The sequence below is a fragment of the Chiloscyllium plagiosum genome, chromosome 45, assembly GCF_004010195.1.
Source record: "Chiloscyllium plagiosum isolate BGI_BamShark_2017 chromosome 45, ASM401019v2, whole genome shotgun sequence".
In the NCBI taxonomy this organism is placed as follows: domain Eukaryota; kingdom Metazoa; phylum Chordata; class Chondrichthyes; order Orectolobiformes; family Hemiscylliidae; genus Chiloscyllium; species Chiloscyllium plagiosum.
This window is the reverse complement of record NC_057754.1, coordinates 12,755,332-12,767,480: the sequence shown is the minus strand read 5'-3', so window position 1 is coordinate 12,767,480 and position 12,149 is coordinate 12,755,332. Positions and strand designations below refer to the sequence as shown.

The following is a 12,149-nucleotide window of genomic DNA, read 5'->3' as shown; positions in this document are numbered from 1 at the left end:
AGAGGAAAAGCCTTTATGCAAAGAGTTGTAAATGCATGGAATGCATTGCCAGCGGTGGTGGTGGAAGCAGAGTCATTAGGGACATTTAAGCAGTGGACATGCACATGGATAGCAGTGAATTGAGGGGTGCATAGGTAAAGTTATTTTATTTTACATTAGTATTAGTTCTCGGCACAACATCGTGGGCCAAAAGGCCTGTTCTGTGCTGTATTGCCCTATGTTCGAAAACTTCTTATCTCAAAACCAGGCAGCTTTCGTGTTTCTCTGTATTTCGGTCTTCTTTTCTTCTTGGGGATTCTGCTTCACGGGTTACTGATCTATAAAGGTACTTTTTAGAGAGCTATTCTTCATGGAGTCTTTTTACATGGCAGATCTCCTCTCAACTGTTTAATTCTCCCTCGTCTTATACCACCAATACATTGAATTGTGTCATTGACCTTTAAGATTGTCAATATACTAAATTCAAATTGGATTGGAGTTTGGTATTTTTCAAGGCATAATTCAAACTGATTGGCCTAATTCAAATCTGTTCATCACTTCCAGGCAACCAGCAACACCACCTACCCCAGTAGCTGGAGCACCTTTTATGGTGTATCTTATTGAGAACACTTGGTTATGTCAGATAGTACTTTCTAGATTTTAGCTCTCTTAAAGGTACAGTAAACCCACATTTTCAGAACACCTCCCCCGAAGGTAATGATGGACCATCATAAGGAAAAGATGGCTTCAGTGTTTTCTTTATATTTTAAACACGTTACTTTAACATACAGATAACCTTAGTATAAGTTCACCTTAACCTCTTCCCATTTATATATATAAATAAAGGCAAATCTCATCTAAACTCTCTGCCAACTCTACCATGTAATCTTTCCAGGACTGATTAAAGATCACTACATGGTCCAAATAGACTGCACGGTTTGTAAACACAGCCACAACTCGGTTCATGAGTCTTTGGAATGCGGCAGGTGCGGTCTTCATTCCAAAGGGCATCAGACACATAAATTTCTTTTGCCATCTCTAATAAAGATAATTGCCAGCAACGAAGCATGAAGTCCAACTTGGTGATGTAATTGGCTTGTCTGACTTTCTCGATACAGTCCTCCAGTCGAGGAATTAGATATGAGTCCAATGTTTTAATGACGTTGACTTTCCAATAATTCGTGCAGAATTGTTGTGTCCTGTCTTTTTGGGAAGTAAGCTGATCGGCGAACTCCACTCACTCTGGCGTGGTTCACTGATGTCCTAATCGAGAATGGCCTTCACCTCCATCTGGAGCTGCCTGGTAAAGAAGGATTAAGCTGATCGAGGTTTCGTTTTATCAGAGCAGTATACCCTACATCTACTTCATGTACAATAGTATTAGTCCTCCCCATCTGATTCTTACATATGTCCTTGTACTGCAGTAACAAACTTTCAACTGTGCTCTCTTCAAGGACTTTTTCATTTTTTAATATATTTTGAGGCACCTCAAAATCCACATCCTCTGGATTTGATTCCTCACTGGTTACTGTGGCACAGTAACTAACACCTGTGTCGAAAATTCATTCTCTCCAGTATAATATGGTTTCAACATGTTCACATGGCATACCCGATATCATTTTTGTTTATCTGGCATCTTTACTAGATAATTCGCCTGACTCAACTTTTTTCTCAAAAGTGGCTTTGAAGGGATCTCCTATCATTGATAACAGTACTAACATGTTATCCCCTCGAGAATATTTCTGAATCTCCGAGCTTTTATCTGCCACAAGTTTCATTAAGCAATGTGCTCTCTTTAGGTGCTGTTTAGCTAACTCACCTGCTTGATTTAATCTCTCCCTCACCTCCGATACTAATTCTAAATGTGAGATCTCTGACTTTGGTCTCATCAATCTTTCTTTAATTAAATTCAAAGGACTTCTCACTTCATGATTGAATATTAACTCAAAAAAAAATAGTAGACTCATTTTGCATCTCCAATGGCAAACATTACGAATGGGATACCTTTATCCCAATCATTCTGGTAATCCTGATAGTATGCTGTCAACATGGTCTTCAATGTCGGATGCCACCTTTCGAATCTCCCTGGGATTCAGCATAATAGCACTGGATTTGAATTGCTGTACACTTAAGCTATCCACAATCTGCTTTAACAGTCTAGCAGTAAACGTTGACCCTTGGTCTGGCTGAATCGTTCTGGGTTACCCATATCGTGTGAAGAAATCTACTAATTCCTCGATTACACTTCTTGCCTCAATACTCCAGGAAATCTGGTGAACACATCCACTTTGGTTAACGAGTACTAGTTTGCACATTTAGTTCTCGGGAGGGGACCTGCACAATCAATTATACTGTGTGTGAAAGATTCGTCAAATGTTGAAATTGGCAAAGGTGCTGGGTTATTAACACCCGTGGGTTACCTACCATTTCGCATGTATGACACGTATAGCCTTGTACATTCCAGACCAATAAAAATGTTTTCTGTACCATAGACTCGTTCTTTCGTACCACGAGGTGATCTCCTACAGGTAGTTCATGTGCTACCCGTAAGACTTCCTGTCTGTATACTACTGACAACACAACCTACTGCACGTTGGCCCTTTTCTCCTCTTCAATATCCTGCTGTGGTCTTTATTTCCGTCTGATGATTCTATCTTTCAGTTAATAAAACTATGGCATATTCTCTGCCTTCTTTTCAGAGTATGGATCCATTAGTTATACATATATCTTTTATTGACTGATCTTTCTTTGCAGGTCCCTTAGCCTTTCAGTACTAAACTCTGACTCTCTGCCTGCCCAGGTTTTTCCCACACTTCCTGTCCCTATTATCTGCACGCTTCTTTTCAAATATTCTGGAATCAGCTTCTGCAACGATTTTTTCTGAAAAATCATTCCCGATTTCAATAACTGTCAGAATGAAAAAAAAAGTGCTCCAAATGTTTCTTCGTCATTCACCGCTGATTTTGAAGCACTGAACTCTAGTTCAAGATCAGCTGAATGCGAGAATTTCCTCCTATTTACTCACCAAATTCACATCATCTGGAAAACCACCATTTGGACATAACTCAGTCTTCCATGTTTTCTCCCCACGTGAACTATTCATCTGTCCCAAAACCAATTAAACACCGCCTTGAACTTTCTAATGGCTTTATCTCTCAGTCAACCTCTTTGCTTCCTTCCCAATGTTTCCTCGTATCCAAGTAAACCATGTTGTTCTTACCTAACATCGTGATATTTCCAGTACGTGCCCTCCATGTTCTTTCTTATTATTTATTTACATCCCATTAAATTGCGTCTGGAGAAAGGATGCTGTGTCGAAGTCAAGACATGAAAATGCGCTGTAATGCTGTACAATCTCATTACCGAGGAGGGAAGGTGTAGCTATTTCAGTCATAGTGAACGGTTTGGATGTGGCAAAAACGAGTCCAGTCGCTGAGGGGAGTGTGACGGTTTTTCTCACTTTTTTCCCTCTCTTAACATGTGCTAAAGTAACACACCAAGAGATCATAGAATCCCTACAGAGGGAAACAGGCCATTTAATGCAACAAATCTATACCAACCCTCCGAAGACGAACTCTCCAGACACATCCCCCTTCCATTCTACATTTTTTCCTGAATAATTCACCAACCGCCAGTCGCCCGAGGCTGGAATCAAACAGGCTCTCCGGGACTCTGAAGCAGCAGCACTCTCCCTGAAATGGAGAACAGTGTATGTGACCTTCGCGATGTCACAGGGGGGTTGCTGCTATCTGATTCAGCGTGGGGTAGTACTGCAGAGATTCCTTTTGCTCAAACACATTGCAGGTCCCAGCCCAAAGAATAGATGTTACCATCCAAATGATCCCAGAGTGATAAGGAATAGAAAAAAAAAATTCAGGACACCGCCTTGATATCTCTTTGGGGTAAAGGGAGGTGTGAGGGTGCGCAGTCGCGACTAGTGTATGTTTTAAGCAACTACAACCTTGTCCCGTGTGTTAATAAATAAAAAAAAAACAATTTGAGAGATTGATTCAGTTACTGATAATGGAAAACAATTGAGATGGGCTATGTTGCTTCTTAAAACGCTTGAGTAAATTGCTCTAGGTAAACAAACAATTCTCCCTGGTGTCAGTGAAACGATAAACAGCAGAGTATGGTTCCTAGAGTTTGGTCTGACTTCTGGGTTATAGGCCCAGCGCACTGCCACTGTGATACACTGCTCACACGATCTGAACACAAATGAAGAATTACACAGTGATGAGCTGTGTTGAATCAAATTCTACGAAGATTCTAAGCCGATGGAACAAAAACCCATGACAGCAGAGATCGAACATTGATTGAGAGGGAATTATTTTCCACATTCGAAGACACCACGCAATACTGTCCCCATGAGGCAGTATTAGAAGCACCTCTCTTCTGGATAGATATTAATTACCTTTCGTACAGAGCAGACAATGTCAAACTCCAAAATAAGGCAAAACTCAAATGAGCTGAACAATATAAACACCACAGAAACTGGTATCTGGTAAAAACGTCTATTTTCGCTCATCATCACTCTCTGTCATCTTCCTGAGCCTGAGGCTAGAACAATCACTGGTCGTAGTTAATGAAAGGAAAGACGTAATAGAGAAAGGAATGAAGAAGTGAATGAATGGCGGATTTAAAGGAAAGAAACAAGGAATGAACGAAGGAATAAATGAAAGCGGGGGGAAACATAGAAGGAATGAAGGAAGGAAAGAAGGAATGAAGGACGAAATGAAGCATTGAAAGAATGAAGAACGAAAGGAAGGATGGAAGGAAGAATCCAAGGAATGAAGGATTGAATGAGGGAAGGATGGAAGGATGGAAGGGAATGAAGGAGGAAAGAAGGAATGAAAGACGAAATGAAGCATTGAAAGAATGAAGAACGAAAGGAAGGATGGAAGGAAGAATCCAAGGAAAGAAGAATGAAGGACGAAATGAAGCATTGAAAGAATGAAGAACGAAAGGAAGGATGGAAGGAAGAATCCAAGGAATGAAGGATTGAATGAGGGAAGGATGGAAGGATGGAAGGAAGGAAGGAAGGAAGAAAGGAATGAATGAAGGAAGGAAGTGAAAAATGAAGGAAGGAAGGAAGGAAGGAAGGAAGGAAGGAAGGAAGGAATAAATAAATAAATAAATAAAGGAAGGAAGGAATCAAGAAGGCATTAAGGAATTAACGAAGGAAGGAAGAAAACATGGAATGAAGGAAGGAATGCTGGAAGGAAGGGAGGAAGATAGGAATGAATTAGAAGGAACGAACGAAGGAACGAACGAAGGAACGAACGAAGGAACGAACGAAGGAACGAACGAAGGAACGAACGAAGGAACGAACGAAGGAACGAACGAAGGAACGAACGAAGGAACGAACGAAGGAACGAACGAAGGAACGAACGAAGGAACGAACGAAGGAACGAACGAAGGAACGAACGAAGGAACGAACGAAGGAACGAACGAAGGAACGAACGAAGGAACGAACGAAGGAACGAACGAAGGAACGAACGAAGGAACGAACGAAGGAACGAACGAAGGAACGAACGAAGGAACGAACGAAGGAACGAACGAAGGAACGAACGAAGGAACGAACGAAGGAACGAACGAAGGAACGAACGAAGGAACGAACGAAGGAACGAACGAAGGAACGAACGAAGGAACGAACGAAGGAACGAACGAAGGAACGAACGAAGGAACGAACGAAGGAACGAACGAAGGAACGAACGAAGGAACGAACGAAGGAACGAACGAAGGAACGAACGAAGGAACGAACGAAGGAACGAACGAAGGAACGAACGAAGGAACGAACGAAGGAACGAACGAAGGAACGAACGAAGGAACGAACGAAGGAACGAACGAAGGAACGAACGAAGGAACGAACGAAGGAACGAACGAAGGAACGAACGAAGGAACGAACGAAGGAACGAACGAAGGAACGAACGAAGGAACGAACGAAGGAACGAACGAAGGAACGAACGAAGGAACGAACGAAGGAACGAACGAAGGAACGAACGAAGGAACGAACGAAGGAACGAACGAAGGAACGAACGAAGGAACGAACGAAGGAACGAACGAAGGAACGAACGAAGGAACGAACGAAGGAACGAACGAAGGAACGAACGAAGGAACGAACGAAGGAACGAACGAAGGAACGAACGAAGGAACGAACGAAGGAACGAACGAAGGAACGAACGAAGGAACGAACGAAGGAACGAACGAAGGAACGAACGAAGGAACGAACGAAGGAACGAACGAAGGAACGAACGAAGGAACGAACGAAGGAACGAACGAAGGAACGAACGAAGGAACGAACGAAGGAACGAACGAAGGAACGAACGAAGGAACGAACGAAGGAACGAACGAAGGAACGAACGAAGGAACGAACGAAGGAACGAACGAAGGAACGAACGAAGGAACGAACGAAGGAACGAACGAAGGAACGAACGAAGGAACGAACGAAGGAACGAACGAAGGAACGAACGAAGGAACGAACGAAGGAACGAACGAAGGAACGAACGAAGGAACGAACGAAGGAACGAACGAAGGAACGAACGAAGGAACGAACGAAGGAACGAACGAAGGAACGAACGAAGGAACGAACGAAGGAACGAACGAAGGAACGAACGAAGGAACGAACGAAGGAACGAACGAAGGAACGAACGAAGGAACGAACGAAGGAACGAACGAAGGAACGAACGAAGGAACGAACGAAGGAACGAACGAAGGAACGAACGAAGGAACGAACGAAGGAACGAACGAAGGAACGAACGAAGGAACGAACGAAGGAACGAACGAAGGAACGAACGAAGGAACGAACGAAGGAACGAACGAAGGAACGAACGAAGGAACGAACGAAGGAACGAACGAAGGAACGAACGAAGGAACGAACGAAGGAACGAACGAAGGAACGAACGAAGGAACGAACGAAGGAACGAACGAAGGAACGAACGAAGGAACGAACGAAGGAACGAACGAAGGAACGAACGAAGGAACGAACGAAGGAACGAACGAAGGAACGAACGAAGGAACGAACGAAGGAACGAACGAAGGAACGAACGAAGGAACGAACGAAGGAACGAACGAAGGAACGAACGAAGGAACGAACGAAGGAACGAACGAAGGAACGAACGAAGGAACGAACGAAGGAACGAACGAAGGAACGAACGAAGGAACGAACGAAGGAACGAACGAAGGAACGAACGAAGGAACGAACGAAGGAACGAACGAAGGAACGAACGAAGGAACGAACGAAGGAACGAACGAAGGAACGAACGAAGGAACGAACGAAGGAACGAACGAAGGAACGAACGAAGGAACGAACGAAGGAACGAACGAAGGAACGAACGAAGGAACGAACGAAGGAACGAACGAAGGAACGAACGAAGGAACGAACGAAGGAACGAACGAAGGAACGAACGAAGGAACGAACGAAGGAACGAACGAAGGAACGAACGAAGGAACGAACGAAGGAACGAACGAAGGAACGAACGAAGGAACGAACGAAGGAACGAACGAAGGAACGAACGAAGGAACGAACGAAGGAACGAACGAAGGAACGAACGAAGGAACGAACGAAGGAACGAACGAAGGAACGAACGAAGGAACGAACGAAGGAACGAACGAAGGAACGAACGAAGGAACGAACGAAGGAACGAACGAAGGAACGAACGAAGGAACGAACGAAGGAACGAACGAAGGAACGAACGAAGGAACGAACGAAGGAACGAACGAAGGAACGAACGAAGGAACGAACGAAGGAACGAACGAAGGAACGAACGAAGGAACGAACGAAGGAACGAACGAAGGAACGAACGAAGGAACGAACGAAGGAACGAACGAAGGAACGAACGAAGGAACGAACGAAGGAACGAACGAAGGAACGAACGAAGGAACGAACGAAGGAACGAACGAAGGAACGAACGAAGGAACGAACGAAGGAACGAACGAAGGAACGAACGAAGGAACGAACGAAGGAACGAACGAAGGAACGAACGAAGGAACGAACGAAGGAACGAACGAAGGAACGAACGAAGGAACGAACGAAGGAACGAACGAAGGAACGAACGAAGGAACGAACGAAGGAACGAACGAAGGAACGAACGAAGGAACGAACGAAGGAACGAACGAAGGAACGAACGAAGGAACGAACGAAGGAACGAACGAAGGAACGAACGAAGGAACGAACGAAGGAACGAACGAAGGAACGAACGAAGGAACGAACGAAGGAACGAACGAAGGAACGAACGAAGGAACGAACGAAGGAACGAACGAAGGAACGAACGAAGGAACGAACGAAGGAACGAACGAAGGAACGAACGAAGGAACGAACGAAGGAACGAACGAAGGAACGAACGAAGGAACGAACGAAGGAACGAACGAAGGAACGAACGAAGGAACGAACGAAGGAACGAACGAAGGAACGAACGAAGGAACGAACGAAGGAACGAACGAAGGAACGAACGAAGGAACGAACGAAGGAACGAACGAAGGAACGAACGAAGGAACGAACGAAGGAACGAACGAAGGAACGAACGAAGGAACGAACGAAGGAACGAACGAAGGAACGAACGAAGGAACGAACGAAGGAACGAACGAAGGAACGAACGAAGGAACGAACGAAGGAACGAACGAAGGAACGAACGAAGGAACGAACGAAGGAACGAACGAAGGAACGAACGAAGGAACGAACGAAGGAACGAACGAAGGAACGAACGAAGGAACGAACGAAGGAACGAACGAAGGAACGAACGAAGGAACGAACGAAGGAACGAACGAAGGAACGAACGAAGGAACGAACGAAGGAACGAACGAAGGAACGAACGAAGGAACGAAGAATGCAAGTAAGAAATAAAAAAATGGAAGGACTGAAGTAATGAAGAAATGATGCAAGGAAAGAAGGAATGAAGGCGGAAATGGAGGAATGAAGAAAAAAATGAAGGAATGAAGTAATGATGGATTACATAAATGGAGGAATGAAGGAAGGATGAAATGAAAGAGGGAAGGATTGAAGGAATGAAAGATTAAAAGGAGGAATTAAAGAAAGAAAGGAAGGGGGCTGGGTAAAAGAGAAAAGAAAACAAATAAGCAGTGAGGTGGAGATTGGAGACTGCTCGAACTATGAAGATAGCAGTAATAAAGGGAAGAGTAGGCAGAGAGCTGATGAGCGAAAAAAACTGGTGTCATGAAATGCATCTACTTTAATGCAAGGAGTATAGTGTGTAAGGCAGGTAAACTTACGGCTTGGAGTATGATGTTATTGCCAACACAGAGACTTGGTTGAACGAAGGGCATGATGATTGGCAATTAAATGTTCCAGGATATAGACGCTTCAGACAGGATAGGGAGGGAGGTAAAAGGGGGATGGAGTTGCATTGCTGGTTAAGGACGATGTCACGGTTGTGCTAAAGGAGCACACTATGAAGGTCTTGGGTAGTGAGGCTTTATAGGTGGAGCTTAGAAATAAGAAAGGTGCAGTCACACTGTTAGGGCTGTATTGCAGGCCTCCCAGTGAGCATGAAGTAGAAGAACAAATAGGCAAACAGATTATGGAAAGATGTAGAGGCAATAGGGTAGTGGTGATGGGAGATTTAAATATTCCAAACATTGACTGGGATACACTTAATGTCAGAGGTCTGGATGGGGGAGAATTTGTAAGAAGCGTCCAGGAGAGTTTTCTAGAGCAGTATGCCAATAGCCTGACGAAGGAAAAGGCCATATTGGACCTGGTACTGGGGAACAGGCCAGGACATGTGGTAGAAGTTGCGATGAGGGGTTTCTTTGGGAACAGTGACCACAATTCTGTAAGTTTTAGAATACTCATAGATAAAGAAGAGTGTGGTCCTAAGGGAAGAGTACTAAACTGGGCAAAAGCCAATTATATCAAAATTAGGCAGGAGCTCAGAAATGTGGATTGGACACCGCTATTTGAAGGGAATTACAATTTGAGATGTGGGAGGCTTTCAAAGATAGGTTAATATAGTGCAGAATTGGCAGGTCCTGTTGAAGGCAAAGGATAGGAAGGGCAAGGTTCATGAACCGTGAATGACAGGAGAAATTGTACGACTAGCCCAGAGGAAAAGTAAAGCAGACGTAAACGAGGAATCAAGCGGACTAAAAGGGGTCATGAAATAGCTTTAGCGAGCAGAATTAAGGAGAATCCCAAAGCATTTTATTCTTATATAAGCAGCAAGCGGGTAACTAGAGAAAGGATTGGTCCACTAAAGGATAATGGCAGAAGGCGGTGTGTTGAACCTGGGAGAATGAATGAGATTCTGAATGATTAGTTTGTATCAGTGTTCACTGAGGTGAGGAACATGATGAATGTTGAGATTACAGATAGAATTTTGATTAGTCTGGATCACGTTGACATAAGTAGGGAAGATGTGTTGGGTAGGCTATAGGTTATTCAGGTGGACAAATCCCCAGGACCGGATAGGATCAATCCCAGGTTGCTGAGAGAGGTGAAAGAGGAAATAGCTGGGGCCCTAACAGCTATCTTTGTGGCATCCTTAAATACAGGTGAGGTGCCAGAGGACTGGAGGGTTGCTCATGTTGTCTCCCTGTACAAGAAGGGTAGTAGAGATATTCCGGCTAACCACAAACCAGTGAGCCTGACGTCGGTAGTGGGGAAGTTGCCAGAGAGGGTACTGAGGGATAGAATCTATGTATATTTAGAAAAGGATGAGCTTATCAGTGATAGGCAACATGGTTTTGTGCAGGGGAGATCGTGCCTTACCAACTTAATAGAGTTCTTCGAGGAAGTGATCAAGTTCATAGATGAAGGAAGGGCTGTTGATGTCATATACATGGACTTTAGTAAGGCGTTTGATATGGTACCCCATAGAGTCATAGTCATAGAAATGTACAGCATGGAAACAGACCCTTCAGTCCAACCCATCCACGCCGACCAGATATCCCAACCCAATCTAGTCCCACCTGCCAGCACCCAGCCCATATCCCTCCAAATCCTTCCTATTCATATACCCATCCAAAGTGAAGTTATATAGTGTGCAGGGTGTTCTAGCTAGGCGGATAAAAAACTGGTTGAGCAATAGGAGACAGAGTAGTTGAAGGGAGTTTCTCAAAATGGAGAAAGGTGACCAGGGGTCAGTGTTGGGGCCACTGCTGTTTGTAATATATATATAAATGATCTGGAAGAGGGCATTGCTAGTATGATGCTTTCTGCTACTCCACACGAAGATTGGTGGAGTAGCAGAAAGCATAGGGTACTATCAGAGAATACAGGAGGATATAGATAGACTGGAGAGTTGGGAGGAAAAGTGGCCAATGGTTTTCAATCCAGACAAATGTGAGGTGAGACTAATGCTAGAGCGAACTATAAAATGAATGGAAAAGCCTTGGGAAAAGTCGATGGGCAGAGAGATCTGGGAGAGCAGGTCCATTGTACCCTAAAGGTTGCCACATAGGTGGATAGAATGGTCAAGGCGGCATATCGTATGCTTGCCTTCATTGGACAGGCTATTAAGCATAACAGTTGGCAAGACATGTTAACATTGTGCAAGACATTGGTTTGGTCACATTTTGAATTCCGAGTACAGTTCTGGTCACCACATTACCAAAAGTATGTGGACACTTTGGAGAGGGTCAGAGAATGTTTACGAGGATGTTGCCTGGTATGGAAGCTGCTAACTATGAAGAAAGGTTGAGTAGGTTAGGTTTATTTTCATTAGAAAAAAGGAGATTATGGGGAAACCTGATTGAGGTTTACAAAATCATGAAGGGAAAAGAAAGGGTGGATAGAGATAAGCTTTTTCCCCAGGGTGAAGGATTCAATAATGAGAGGCCACACTTTCAAGGCGAGAGGTGGACAGTTTAAGGGGGATGCACGCGGCAAGTACTTCACACAGAGTGGCGGGCGTTTGGAACGCGTTGCCAGCAGAGGTGGCAGAGGTAGGCACAGTAGATTCATTTAAGATGCGTGTGCATGAGTAAGTGTGGAATAGAGGGGTACAGATGCATAGGAATGGACCGACAGGTTTAGACAGTACACTTGGATCGGCTCAGGTACGGATGGCCGAAAGGCCTGCTCCTGGGCTGTAAGTTTCTTGTTCTTTGAAGGACGGAGGCAAAAACGCAAGGAAAGGAATGAAGGAATGAATGAGGGAAGGATAGAAAGGTAGAACGACAGATGGAATAGCTAGAAAGAAGGGAGGATAGAT

The 12,149-nt window shown here is 44.2% G+C and overlaps 1 protein-coding gene across 1 annotated transcript in view; it reads right to left on the bottom strand.

Moving 5' to 3' along the window:
* Positions 1 to 239: 239 nt before the first annotated feature.
* Positions 240 to 12,149, bottom strand: part of LOC122543968 (zinc finger protein 239-like) — a 36,244-nt gene continuing 24,334 nt past the window's right edge. Inside the window, exon 3 of the transcript XR_006310223.1 lies at positions 240 to 1,279. The gene's annotated coding sequence lies outside the window, so the exon portion shown is untranslated. The remainder of the gene's footprint in view (positions 1,280 to 12,149) is intronic.